Raw genomic sequence first — 13,874 nt, 5'->3', positions numbered from 1 at the left:
TAGCGAAGAGGACATGTTCAGTTTTTTTCTGTATCCTTGGAGCAGTAAGAAGCCACTTACTTTTCTTTCTCGTTTTTTGTTTGTGGTTTGTTGAGGGGGGTACAAAAGAGAGGTGAGGAAGAGGCTAGGGAGATGATGGCAAGAATGACCTGATCAAGTTTATATGTGAAAGGACTACTTTGGGTGCGATGTAAGAAAAGACTGGAGAGAGTAAATGAGTTTAGGAAGGTATTGAATTGATTTGAATCAGCTATTATGAAAGCATGGGATATCAGGGTGGTGATGAGATAGAGGAAAGCAGTTAGATGTAAGAGATACTTAAGAGGCAAAACTGACAAGAGTTGATGATGAATTGAACACAGGAGGGAGGAGCGGTGTGAAGGGCGAGTCCTAGGTTCCTGACTGCAGCTGAGGACATGATGACGCCACTCGCCAAAAGAAGGGGCAAGCCAACAGGTCCAGATATGTTGGGGGAGATAGTTTGGTTAGGGGTGTATTAAGTTTGGAGGTGCCACTGAATATCCAACAAGCCATTGTAAAAACTGGTAGCGAGCTAAGAGAAGAGGTCTGAGTGGAGAGAGAAGTTTGAGAGGCATTTGCACATAGTTAGGATTTAAAGCTGTGGGAGCAGAGGAGTTGTCCTCAGGAGGGAACACTGGATGAGAAGAGGAGAGTGTGTAGGCCCAAGTGCCCAGGAACTCCCACACTTCGTGACTGACTAGAGGAGGGTGAAGCTGCGTAGGAGACTGAGAAGGAATAATGACGAGGGCAGGAAGACAGTTTCTCAGAAGTAGAGGGAGTGGGCAATAATGTCAATTACTACTTGAGAGGTCAAGTAAGAAGAGGACTGAAAACGTTTGATGGATTTAATCACCCAGAAGTCATGGTGAACCTTCAAGCTGTATTAGAGAAGTGACAGTGCTGGAAACCAGGCTGCGGTGGGTTGAAGAGGTAGGTTGAAGCCCATTGATGGGGGTAAGGAAATGGAGCTAACACGTCTGAGAGGTTATACCTGAATAGAGAAGGGATTCAGCGAGTTTTGTTTTTTGGAGCTTATGGACATGCACAGATAATATTGATTAATACAGGCTGGTTTAAGTAAATCATAAAGTAAGTGAAACACTCAATAGAGTCCTAAAGAAAAAAAAAAGCAATTTTGAAGACTTTTAGTAATAGCAGTAGTAGCTAACATATCACCCTTACTGTGCACTAAACACTGATGTGTGTGGTGCACGTGATGTATGTATCAATCCTTAAAACAACCCTAGGAGATAGACGATATTATCGTCCTATTTTATATATAAGGAAACTGGAGCATAGACAGATTAAGTTGTCCCACATCATACATCTAGTGAATGACACAGCCAGGATTTGGACCCAGGTAGTTTGATCAGTCTGAGTCGGTGGTCTTCTCCACCCCACCAGACCACCGCAGTGTCTGCAGTACTACCTCTGCCTCATAATGTTACATGCTGCCCAGGGCGGCTGGGGTACCACATGACTCCCATCACTAACAAGAGCTTCTGGGGGATCTGAAGATGGGTAAGAGTCACATCCATGCTATAAACATGATTTATGTCTAAAAGCCAGAGTTTAGACATAAATTATTTCTTTAATTGATTATTTAATGATGAGTAGAAAGACAGCATGACTTCAACAAGAAGAGAGCATGCCCAGATAGTTTATTAGAGTCCTTAATAGGATGAATAAGGATTTTGACAAAGTGGGCCCAGGTGATATATTTAAAATTGTTTTCAGATTCATTGAATCTTTAACATGAGTCTTCCTTCCACGTTAGGAAAAAATTCAATTATTTGAAGACTTTATTTATGTAAGATAAAATTAAAACTGAGGATCCATTTAAGAGATGTTTTGAAAACCAGGATTTTTGACATTTGTTTTTCTTATGTTTAGTCACTGGATGGGATATAAAGGAATTCAGTAATCTCTTTCAAGAAGTTTGTCAATGATCACCACGTTAATATTTTCGACTTTTCAAGTTAAAAAAAAGTCTTGAAAACTTTAATACTGCATTGAAATACTTAGAAATAAAAGAATCTATGAGGCTATGTTTCAAATTTATATATTTCAAATCAGATTATCGTCCTTATGAAATAGTCAGACAGCCTCACCGTGCACCAGAAGAATATAAACCAAAACAGGGGGAGAATGACCTTGGTACTGCCTACAAACGGGATTTTAATTCTTATGAAGTGCAACCTGTGGCAATAGTTCGGCCTTTGGAGAGACAACAGATTAAAAAAGGAACGTTGGACACTGTCCCAACTTATAAAGGTAACTTGCCATTTTAAAACTTAAAGAGCCAAAAACCAAAAAGTTACTTCCAGCTTTGATATTTAACATCCAATCATAATTCTGGTGCCTTGCCAAACTTAAGTCTCCGTGGCTTAGGAAAAAACTTCTTTCTCTTCTGTCAAAATAGTATTGTATAGTGAGAGAAAGAAAGACCATTGGCTTGATTGAGAGTCAAGAGACCTGGATTCCTGTCCAAATTCAGCCACTTAATTAGTTTTCTCTATCTCAAACCATGAAAACAAAGGATGCCACTGAACAAGCATTATGTCATATTTGTCACATTATGGCACATTTAGTTGGCACTCTTCCTTTCCTTCCATCCCAGGCTGAGTTGAAACTCTACTGAGCATACTGGAGCTTTTGAGAAGGTCAAATAAACAGCAAGCCAGTCAAGTTCTGAACCAACTGAGAAAGCAAAAGTGTTAGGTAGAGAACCAAAATATTCCCTTCATACTCATAAAGGCTGGAATAGAGGATGAAGTTTGCATCTGTTAGCAGATTGTTCCTGATACTGAACCTCAGAATAAAATAGGCTTGTCCACCCAGCGAGACAGTGTTGTCCCACCACATGGGCAACCTGCTCCTCTAAGACTTCCCGCATGGAACACCTTCTGCCTGATGGCAACCCACTTGGAAGAGCAGGGGGCTGGATGATGTATGACCACTTTCTTTCCAAAAATCAATCTGATTTTATAATACTCTATTGCTTTTGGGTGAAGAGGGGGGCAGGTATCTTTATTTTTAAACAATAGGCTATCATGGTAGTTCATATTCTATTTTTTTTGATAATGTAATTGCATATTTAGAGTTATAGACTTTTCACTAGTTATGTGATATAACTGAATGCATATGTCCTAATATAAAACCCTTTTGTAAGAGTGATGCCATCCACAATAAAAGTAAGGATTTATACTTTAAATAGGTAATAACTGAATACATACTTTTTCTTTAAATATCACTCTCATCAGTTTAATGGGTAAGTAAAGTGTATGGTATCAGTATAGTATGATCTACAGACGTCAGCCCAGTAGGGCAACCAGGAACAGTGTTCTTTCTATTTTTTTAAGCTGTGAGCATGTAGGATGCTATACGAGGGATAAATTTTTAAGACGATGCATACGGTGAACAAATATATTGTTATCATCTAATGTAGCATATAGCAATTGCTAAGATATATATTTATTGCTATGCAGAGGAGATAATATATTGCATAATAATTTGACATAAAAATAATTGGTGAAATGTCTGTACTGAGTCTTTTCAACAACAAGTAGTTGAACAACTATAGTAAGATTTTCTTTTCTCCCCCACAAAGTCTATTTAAAAATACAATAATATTGATATCCCTTGATGCTGTGACTATTTACATATAACACACACCACACACACACCACACATAAACACCAACACTAGTTCTGGCTTCTCATTACCTAGGTTTCCTATAGATTCCCATACTTCCACTCCCATAATCCAATGTTGAGGATTCCTGGGTCCCCTCTGGCCTTCTCTCTGCTGATGTTCCCTAGTGAGGAAGAGTTATCCTTGCATTTCCAGGTTTTCAGGCATGAGACAACACATACTAGGGGCCAAGGGAATAATTCATCGTTCTGCGTGATGACTGTACAGCAGGTTTTGTAGATACCTGCTTAAGGACAGGTCTGTAGCTGAAGAGAAATCACAACGGGGAGAGAGTCTCTCACTATAACCTAAGAATTAGAGGACAGAGGCAAGGCAGAAATAGGATCTGATTAAAAACAAAAACGAAGAACTCTACAAGATGGTGAGAAGGGCAACATCTAGATTTTGGAGATGTGGTTCCGTGAAACTGGTGACTCTTCAACAGAAATGTATCTGCCCCTAGTAGCCTTGGTTTAGAAATTCATTCAGATTAAAATGTAGGTAATGAAAATAGGTCAGTATTTGATTTGATAAATACTTTCTGGGGATTACTCTTCTGTGTGCTAGCCACTATAAGGAATAGAGATCTGAATTGAGCATGGTTGTTGACATTTAGAAACTTTACAGTTGAATTGAGAAAAAAGAGCAATAATAGCATGAAGAATTAAATGCTCATACGAGAAATAAATAATATGAAATATGACAAGGAGGGGGGAATACTTCACTAGAAAATTAATGGAACAATTCGTGCTTCAAAAACAGACTGATCAAGATATCACTCCAGGCTAGTCTGGGAATGCATCAGAGACTAGTAAGTATTGATATGTAGAAAGAGGAGGGACATCCTAAAAGCTAGGATGAGAGGAGCAAAAAATCACAAGGCCAGAAAAAATGAAAGCGTTGTTCAGTGAACATGGTGGGGACCAGAGAATTTCAGGATCTGAGAGATTGGTGTGTAGTTCTATAAATGTAGGTTGAGATCAGATTGTTGAAGTCTTAGTTGTCAGCCTGAGGAACTTAACATTTTTCTAGTAGCCACTAAAAATTTTTGAGTTTTTCTAACAGTTAGGATGTGGTAGATGGCAGAAAGCCATTACTTCCACTGAAACAGCTAAAAAAAAAAAAAAACAACATAAATTTTTGAAAATCTTTTTTTAATGGAAGCAAAGAAGTGAAATTACAGAGATGGAAGAGCCCTTCCTAGATGAGCTAAGATGGCCAGTTGTTTACTGCTCTGGGAGCATTTGTTCACGTCTAGGCCAAGGCTGAAGACTGGGGTCTTCATAAGCAGGGGGACCCTCCTATGGAAAAGGAAACTAGTGGAGCACCTGACATGTAGGCTGGTATGACCAGTTGGAACCTATAAGTACTCCAGATGCATGGCTGGCTTTCCTTGTGGGATGTCTGCTCAGTGTTTAGGGAGCATGGCAGGCTAGGAGACTGGGCTAGAAAGACCCAACAGAAATATCCACAGTCTCCCTTGAGAGCAGGTGTTTAGGAGCCAAAGTCCCACTAGGATGAAGGCTCTACCACAGACACATCACAGGTCTTGTCCTTGATAAATCTGTAACTAGAGAAAGACTGTGCTTAACTGAAGGTGCTGCTGAATGCCAGTCTCACTCTGTTCCTGATAGGATATGGGGCAGATCACCTTGATCCAATCTGCCCAATGTAGGAAAGATCAAGCTGCCTTCTGTTGAAAATAACATTGATTTTACTTTCTATGGTTTTCTTATACATGACATCCAGCATATAGTAAAACATTATGAGACCTATGAAGACTCAGGAAATATTTGAAGAGATGATGGTCAAGAGAAATTTCCAAAATTGATGAAGGAATCAGGCCACAGGTTCAAGAAGCTCAACAAACCCCCAAATAAACACAAAACCACGTCTGGCAACTGTCATCAAACTTCTGAAAACCAAGTAAAGATAAACTCTTAAAAGTAGTAAGAGCAAAACTACACATTATTTACAAAAGAAAAATTAGAAATGTACTTAACTTCACCAGAAACTATGGAAGACTTAATATATTGGAATAATATTTTTAAAGTACTAAAAGGAAAAAAAATTGAGAATTTCAAACCTAGTGAGTCCCAGCATTTTATATGTAGTGAAAATATCCTTCAAAAACAATGCAAAATAAAGATGTTTTTAGAGGAAAAAAAAAAAAGCACAGAATTTGTTAGTAGCAGACACATACTTACAGGAAGTTCTTCAGGTTGAAAGAAAATGATTCCATAGAGAAGCTTGAAATGCAGGAAGGAATGAAGCACACAGAAAGGGTAAATAAGTGAGTAAAAGGATATTGATTTCTTAAAGTCACAATAATAATTATATTAGGTGATTGTATACAAATATAGAAGTAAAATATAACAACAGCACAAAAGGCAGAAAGATGTAGATGGAATTAAACTGTTGAAAGCTTCTTCCACTGTTGCAGAAGTGGTAAAAACATCAATTAAAGTGTGACTAGGACAAAAAGATCCCTTAATAAGTCAAAAAGGCACCTTTATTCTAAAAATGCAAAAAGTTATCGTTAAAATGCTACTGGAGAAAATGGAATAAGAATATCTTTTATTAGTCCAAAAGAAGGCAGGAAATAAGGGGAAGGGGAACCAAGAACGTATGGGACCAACCAAAAGCAAAAAGCTATATAGTCAACTTAAACTAAACTAGACCATTCCTTACATTAAATGTAAATAAAATAAATATTTCAATTAAAACTCAAAGATTGATTACTCAAACATTACAAAGATAAGAAGATATTAGGGAAAACATGCCAATAATCATAAAATAGAGAAATTCCTTGAAAAATACGATTTGCTAAACTAACTCATGAAGGAAAAAATCAGAATAGCCTTATATCTGTTAAAGAAATTGCATGTGTAGAATGCAAGGTGTAATGTAAAACTAGACCATAAAGAAAATTCAAGGATTTCTAATTTCTGAGTGGGATATAGATGGCTAGAAAAAAGTGTTTCCAACTTAACAAGAAGCAGCCAGATGATATACAAAATCATAAATATTCATGAATACTGCACAGTATTCAAGCTGAGATCACAGGGGAATGAAAACAACAACAAAGCTCCACCCTGAAGGAAGAACAGGCAATTGTCCTCGGCCCAACCATTAGATATCTACATCGTGGAGATGGACAGAAACACAGAGAGTCCCACCACTGAGGCCCAGGGACACAGGTTTTGCTTAAGATTGAGCCTGGACCTGGGCTTCCTAGGTGGTGTAGTGGATAAGAATCCGCCTGCCAATGCAGGGGACACTGGTTTGAGCCCTACTCCAGGAAGATCCCACATGCCGTGGAGCAACTAAGCCTGTGTGCCGCAACTATTGAGCCTGTGATTTAGAGCCCGTGAGCCACAACTATTGAGCCCATGTGCCGCAACTACTGAAGCCCACTTGTCTAGAGCCCACGCTCCACAACAAGGGAAGCCACGGCAATGAGGAGCCTGCACACCACAACAAAAGAGTAGCCCCTGCTCACTGCAACTAGAGAAAGCCTGCGTGCAGCAACAAAGACCCAACGCAGCCAATAAATAAATAAATAAAATTAAAAAAACAAACCAAAAAAAAAAACAGATTGAGCCTGGATCTGGACCACAGAGGAACACCCTCTGCCCCCACCAAACACATACACCAGATTACTGAGCACTGAATAACAAGCAACAATAGCTTCCCATTGAAGAGAATCAAGGTTACAGAGAGAGACATTCTCTCAGGTGCAGGTGCAAAGAGAATGCCTAAAGCTGAGGATGGAGCAGAAATGAAGAAAACCAGCCCCCACCCGAAGCACAAGATAATGCCAGAGGAATTTAAAGTTGATGGTACACTGAAGGTAGGCATGGCAACAACAAAACCCAAACCTAGGTCAACTACTCATTGAGCTGACTTAACCCCACTCACTCAAGGCCTGGCAGATGATGATGTATATCCATTTCTCAACATAAGTACTATTTATCTCAGTCTCTACTGTGCTACATACAATATCCAGCTTTCAAATGCAAATTATAAATTGCATAAAAAGTAAAATTTTATTGAAACTCAGCAATGCCATTCATTTACATATTATCTATGGCTGCTTGCATGCTACAATGTCAGAATTGAGTAGTTGCAACACAGACCATATGGACCATAAAGCCCAAAATATTTATTTAATGAAAATGAAAAAATATGGTATTCAAATGTGTGGGATGTATCAAAAGCAATGCTTAGAGGGAAATTTATAGCATTAAGTGTTTGTATTAGAAGACAGTCTTAAATTAACAGCTAAGCCTCCATCTTATGAAACTAGAAAAATGAGCAAATTAAACCCAAAGCAAAGTAGAAGGAAAGAAATAATGAAGAGCAGCAATCAATACATCTGAAAACAGGAAAACAATTAGAGGAAAATCGATGAAAAAGCTGATTCTGTTACAGGAGAGTAAAGGTGAATAACCCTCACCATGCTCACAAAGCTGGGGAGTGGGGGAGAAGACACTCATCACAAATACTAAGAATGAAAATAAGGGTCTCACTACAGACCCTACAGAACGGTGTTTTACATTATGATCTCTTCTGTGTCCTTATTCTAATTTTTGATGATTTCATCAAGTTGCTATTCATTGTATGTTTGCCTCAAGAAGGAAAAAGTTAAAATTTAAGACATCAAATTGACAGGATTTGAAAACGAAACGGAGCAGGGAGTGAGGGAGAGAAAACTGGCTGGGTGAAATCTTTACGTGAGATACCAAATTCAAAATAGTAAGTGTTTTGTTGTTGATGTGTTATTTTGGGGGAATATGAGCCTGAGCAAGACGGGGAATTCCGTTGGGCCATACTAAACTTCGGTTTACCTCTTGGACATCTGAATAGAAATGTCTCGTAGGAAGATAGATATGTTGGTTTGGATTTGAAGGGAGGTCTGGAGTAGAGACTCAAGTTTGGGAGTCATCAGCTTACAGGTAAGATTAAAACTGTCAGACTAGTTTGGTGATGTATAGATGGAGAAAGAAAGGATGGAGCCCCCTGACTTTATGAAAATTGGTCCCGCTTCCTTGGTGCCATAAGACAACACAGGAAACAGCGTCCCAACTGCCAAGAGAAAGAACTCCCGTACGCAGCTGGGGACTTTTGTCCTCAAAGAGGAACCTAGAACAGCTCACTCTGGAAAGGATGGGGACGCAGCTCTGCTTACAGATGTTCATGGTGAGCACACACACACAAGCACCTCATGGACTTGAAATTGTTCAGAAGAAAGCACACTTCCTGTCTAGGTTTTAGTGACTAGAATGCAAAAGAATGAGCTGAGGAAACTGGATTGCCCTTCTCTCACAAGGGCAATATTGTAGTTGCCAAATGACCAGACTGCATTGTTAGATGTAGATGGCATTATGTTTGTTTTTTTCCGTGAGTATCATAGGATACTAAGAACAGATGATATTAATAAAGACTATGATGTTTTAAAGGTATTGCTAGAATGTTATCAAAAATATTCCAGAACAAATAACCAATTTTCCATGCATATGAGCATAGGAATATCTATGAGAGGCAAATCAATTTTCTGCAGTTATCTGAAACTGATATTCATGCTATTCAATATTCAAACCTTGTCTCTCAGTCTCCAAATTCTTGCTTCCTTTTTGAAAACCAAAGTTGTTTGGTAAGGGAGAAATAGTCTCTCCTATTTAGGTTCTCTCATGAAATTAACATCTTTTCCTCATAGACATTAGAGCAGCAAAGGTTCTCCCTGTATGTTTAGATGGAACAATAGACCTTCAGTAACATCCTAAGGTTGGCTTCCTTTTATTTACTGAAAAACAGTGCTGTAGTTTCATACTTTAGATTGCAAACAACAGAGATTCCTTCATGGCGCCTCAAGAAAAAGCAGGTTTATGGTAAAGCTTCATGTGAACTGGAAATGGAAAGCTATCAGGTACAGAGGAAACCTGAGGGAAGAGCTACTCCCTCCACCTCTGCTATGAGCTACATGGCTTCTCTCACAGCATCTTCCCTTCCCTTTACACATCTTCTCTGACTGCCATTCTATGAACTGGCCTCTTCCACCTATGTATCATCTCTGTTTCCTTACGAGTATGTTTTGACATCTTCAACTCACCATTGCTTTCCAGTTCTGCTTCATGGCATCCTTTTACATTCCTCTCCCACTTTTATCTGGCCCTGTATTTTCAAATTTAGGTTCACAAGAATGAGAATGTGCTTGACCCAGATCATCTTTTCTTGGCAGGTTGTTTCATGCCAGGTCTCTACTACCCAAAAGATCGCCTGCTCTTAGGTCAGGTATCCACTCATTCAAACATCCGTAGCTTGAGGGTGGTGGGAATAATCATTTGGTGTAAAACTTGGCCGTCTTGGCACAAATGACTATGGCTGAGGAATTTTTCTCTTTAAAGGAGGTAGCCACATAATAAGCATTTGAGTTTTGGCCTTTCCAATAAACAAGGCATGGACTTTAGCCTGGGGTCTAATTCTTTACCTCGTATATCTTCTGTCTTTTATAAATTAATTTTTGGTATTTAGAAATACATATTTTAGAGTGAAGGCAATTTTGTAATATTTCTCAGCTTTCTACCTTTCTCATGGAGAAATGGAAAACCTAAATAACCCTCAGTTGAAATATAAGCACTTCAGTTTTCCATCCATGGTCTAGGTAAGCTGCAAGAAGCAGAATTAAGGTATTTAACACTAAATGCCAGACTCAGCTCTGATGTTCATTTCTAAATTCCATATACAGTTTTTAACGCTCTAGAAAGCACTCAGTTTGGGCCCCTCACCTCTAGATGATCCTCTATCTTTCAGAATGCCTGAAAGTTCATTTCATGAGGAGGAAAAGTTGAAGCCAGTGATCTTTCTGGGACAGTCAAGTTACCCTATGTCCTGTATGTTTGCTCAGGGAGTCCTATAGGCTTATCCACATCACTTTTGCCCACACATCAGGGCCCTTGATTTTATGTTAATCCTGAGATTTTATGTTTTACTTTAGCATTTTATAAGTTATAGCAAAAATCACAGCCAGTTGGTGGGCACGCAACCATAATCTCCTAAACTCTGTCTTCACTCAAAACACAACCTTTTTGGCTTTCAAAAACTATCAACAATCAGGCTCAGATGTTCCATTCCCTTGTGTAATCAGAAGAATCTGAAAGTGGAAAGTTATATGTATTAAAGTGGAGAGCTAGGAAGAGGAAAGTGGAAGTGAAGGAGCAAGATTAAATCTGAGGTTAATCAGTGAAACTTCATACTTGATTGGTGTTCAGATTTCTAAAGGAAACGGAAGGATGGCAGTGAGAAAAGTCAGTCGTGATTTTTAGAAAGTGGTTCTTTTCTTCAGTATTTAAAATGCTCTTTTTTTTTTTTTTTAATTTTCAAGATGATTATAGAGCTTGGGACATTCAGAAAAGTGAACTTTATAAACCAGAACAATTTAGTATCCCCCTACTGTGAAATTTGGAAATTCAACCACATTTCAGGATGCCTGTGTTCCTCGGGAGATAAAGCCTAGGCAGAGCTTTAAACCCAGCCCTGTGGCCAAACATTCTACAGCCCCCTTTAATGGTGATACAAGTCATCGCCTTGATTACATACCTCATCAGCTAGAATTCAAGTTTGCAAGGCCAAAAGAAGTTTATAAGCCAGCCGACCAACCCTTTGAGGATCTCACAACTTACCCATATGACTTTCAGGGTCTTGTTGGTGAAACTGCAAAAATCTGCAGACCTGCTTACACCAGAATGGCCCCAAATGGTCAATTTGAAGGAAGCACTGAATTCTGTGACAGTTTTCAACCATGGGAAATCCCATTGCCTGAAGTCAAGAAAGTAGAAGAGAATGTCCCTCCCACAGGTATAATGCAATTAAACTGCACAAGCCACCTCGACTACGTTCCATATCAGGCCAAACGTGTTCTTCCCATCAGGCCAGTTTCTCATAGCAGAAATCACAGTTTTCCTTTCCAAGGAAAAAGCACCACGAAGGAAGACTTCCCAGCATGGGAAAGTGGTCGTCAAGGACTTATTAAGAAGGAGCAGCTGGTTCCCAACCCATCTGGAAAATTTGATGGTTTGAGCACTTTCAGACCTCACTATGTGCCACATGAATTGATTCCAACAGAGAGTTGCAAACCTGTAAATGTTCCCTTTAAGAGTTCTATTCCATTTGATGATGTAACCATGTACTCTCTAGAGTATGCACCAAAGAAACAGGAAATCTGCCCTGCTAGCTATCCTTCACCTCCAGGTTATATCTTTGAAAACACAAATTCCCGAGGTCACAAATTCTTCCTCAAGATCACTCCCACAGGGACGGCCTTCTAATCATCAAATCATATTTAAAAGGAAGCTAACGGACAGAGTGTTGTTTTCCCAAGGGCGAAACCAATTTTCTATAGTAGAAAAAATATTATGAGAGCTGAAACAAATCACTTTAACATTTTTTAAACAAGAAATTTAGAAAATGTGTTATAGGCAATCAGGATTTTAAAATCCATTTTGTGTTAATACATTAACCACGACTGTTCTTTACTAGGCATTTCCAAGAGTTGAATTATGTACGTTCCCATCTGAAGTATTTTAATCCCAACATACTGTTTGGTAGCTTACCTCAGTGTGTTATCATTTGTATGTGTTTTTAATTATGGCAATTACATGGTTATTCACACATGGGTTCTCATTTATCAAGTGCCTCAGGACTAGCTAGAACACCATTGAAAATGATACGTGGATTCTTCTTTCAAGACAATGGTATTTTTCTCCTTAGACTTCAAGGCATCTGCATAGTGCACCCTGAGTCAAGTTTCGGTTGGTGGTGTTACAATGGCTGCACTGCTCCTCTCCATGTTCAAGTTAGTAAGAGGCATTGTGGTGTGACAAGTAAAGGCTCTGTGGGCTGGGAACCAAAGCATCTGAGTTCTTCAAGTTCCAATGATACCAGTTTCTACTTGTGCCACACTATGCAAGAGACTCTTGTCTTTGAGGCTCAGTGTCATCATTTGTAAGAGAATATCTGCTCTGCCTACCTCACAGAAATTTTCCTCTGAGCATCAGGTCATGTGATTCATTGTAATCCATACAGTAAAAGTGTAACCAGATGTCAGGGATTGTTAATCAGTTACTTAATCTTTTTCTGTACCTGTTTCTCCTTTTTCAAATTAGGAGAATTAACTACTCAACGCTCACTTTCTGGCCTGTAGCAAGGATTGTAAAATAACCGAATCTGCTTGGAGCTTACAAGTAGTATGATTTCTGAGAAGAGTCTTGTCCTCTAAAGCTTCACAAGCACCCTAGAAGTTGTTACAGAGAGCAGAGAGCTTGGATGCAGGGATTCATGTGGTTTGAATGACAGTATTTCCAAAAAGGAAAAAACATTTGCAAGAGTAGTTTCAGGAATGCCTGACCACTCTGAAGAACATTTTCAGGGTAACCTCAGGTAATTGTGCACCTAACTGCCACTCCCAGAATCAGTGCAGAAGAAGAACCAGGCTCGATATGGGCACACTTATGTCCTCCTCCTCCTCCAGTGTGAAGAGAAGTGCCAAGGAGGGAAGGAGGGAAGGAATGGTGCCATTAATTGAAGTAGAAAGAACAGACTACATTTATAAATGCTGAGAATTTCCTAATGAATTAAACTCTTAGTGGGTGGTTTTTCTTTGATCAGTGATGCATTACGGGATAACATGATTATTTTATCTCAAAGTTTAGTCTTTTGTAGCTTTAGAATTATTTCAAAATATATACTTAACTGAGAATGGGTTTGTCAACATTAGGTTAAAGTATTTTTCATTATGTGACATTGTTTTATTTACTTTTGTATTAATTAGGGGAAGTTATGTTGAATTTTATATATCTAGTAATATTAATAAAGCATCACTAAATGAATTTTCATGAAATCATTTCTGCAACCAATTTTCTCTGGGAAAGAGAGCTTGTTAATAAATTCTTTTCTAGGTTAAGCTATACATAATTCACACACACAGAGTCACACAACATTGCAACAGCACTGGAAACTAGTAATAGTATTGTTTAACCATCTGCCAGATTTAGAATGGATTTCCACTAACCCAAAGTTGGATGAATCTGATGAAGAAAGGAGGACATTTGGAGACAAAAAGGCAGAAGCAAATTTCCACCCCACCCCACCCCATCCCATCT

The 13,874-nt window shown here is 38.8% G+C and overlaps 1 pseudogene; it reads left to right on the top strand.

The window, feature by feature from the left end:
* The first annotated feature begins 1,501 nt into the window (after nt 1-1,501).
* LOC130844029 (stabilizer of axonemal microtubules 2-like) lies at nt 1,502-13,559 on the top strand (annotated as a pseudogene).
* Nucleotides 13,560-13,874: the final 315 nt, after the last annotated feature.

Source organism: Hippopotamus amphibius, chromosome 2 (genome assembly GCF_030028045.1).
Source record: "Hippopotamus amphibius kiboko isolate mHipAmp2 chromosome 2, mHipAmp2.hap2, whole genome shotgun sequence".
Classification (NCBI taxonomy): Eukaryota; Metazoa; Chordata; class Mammalia; order Artiodactyla; family Hippopotamidae; genus Hippopotamus; species Hippopotamus amphibius.
This window is presented reverse-complemented; position numbering and strand designations above follow the sequence as displayed.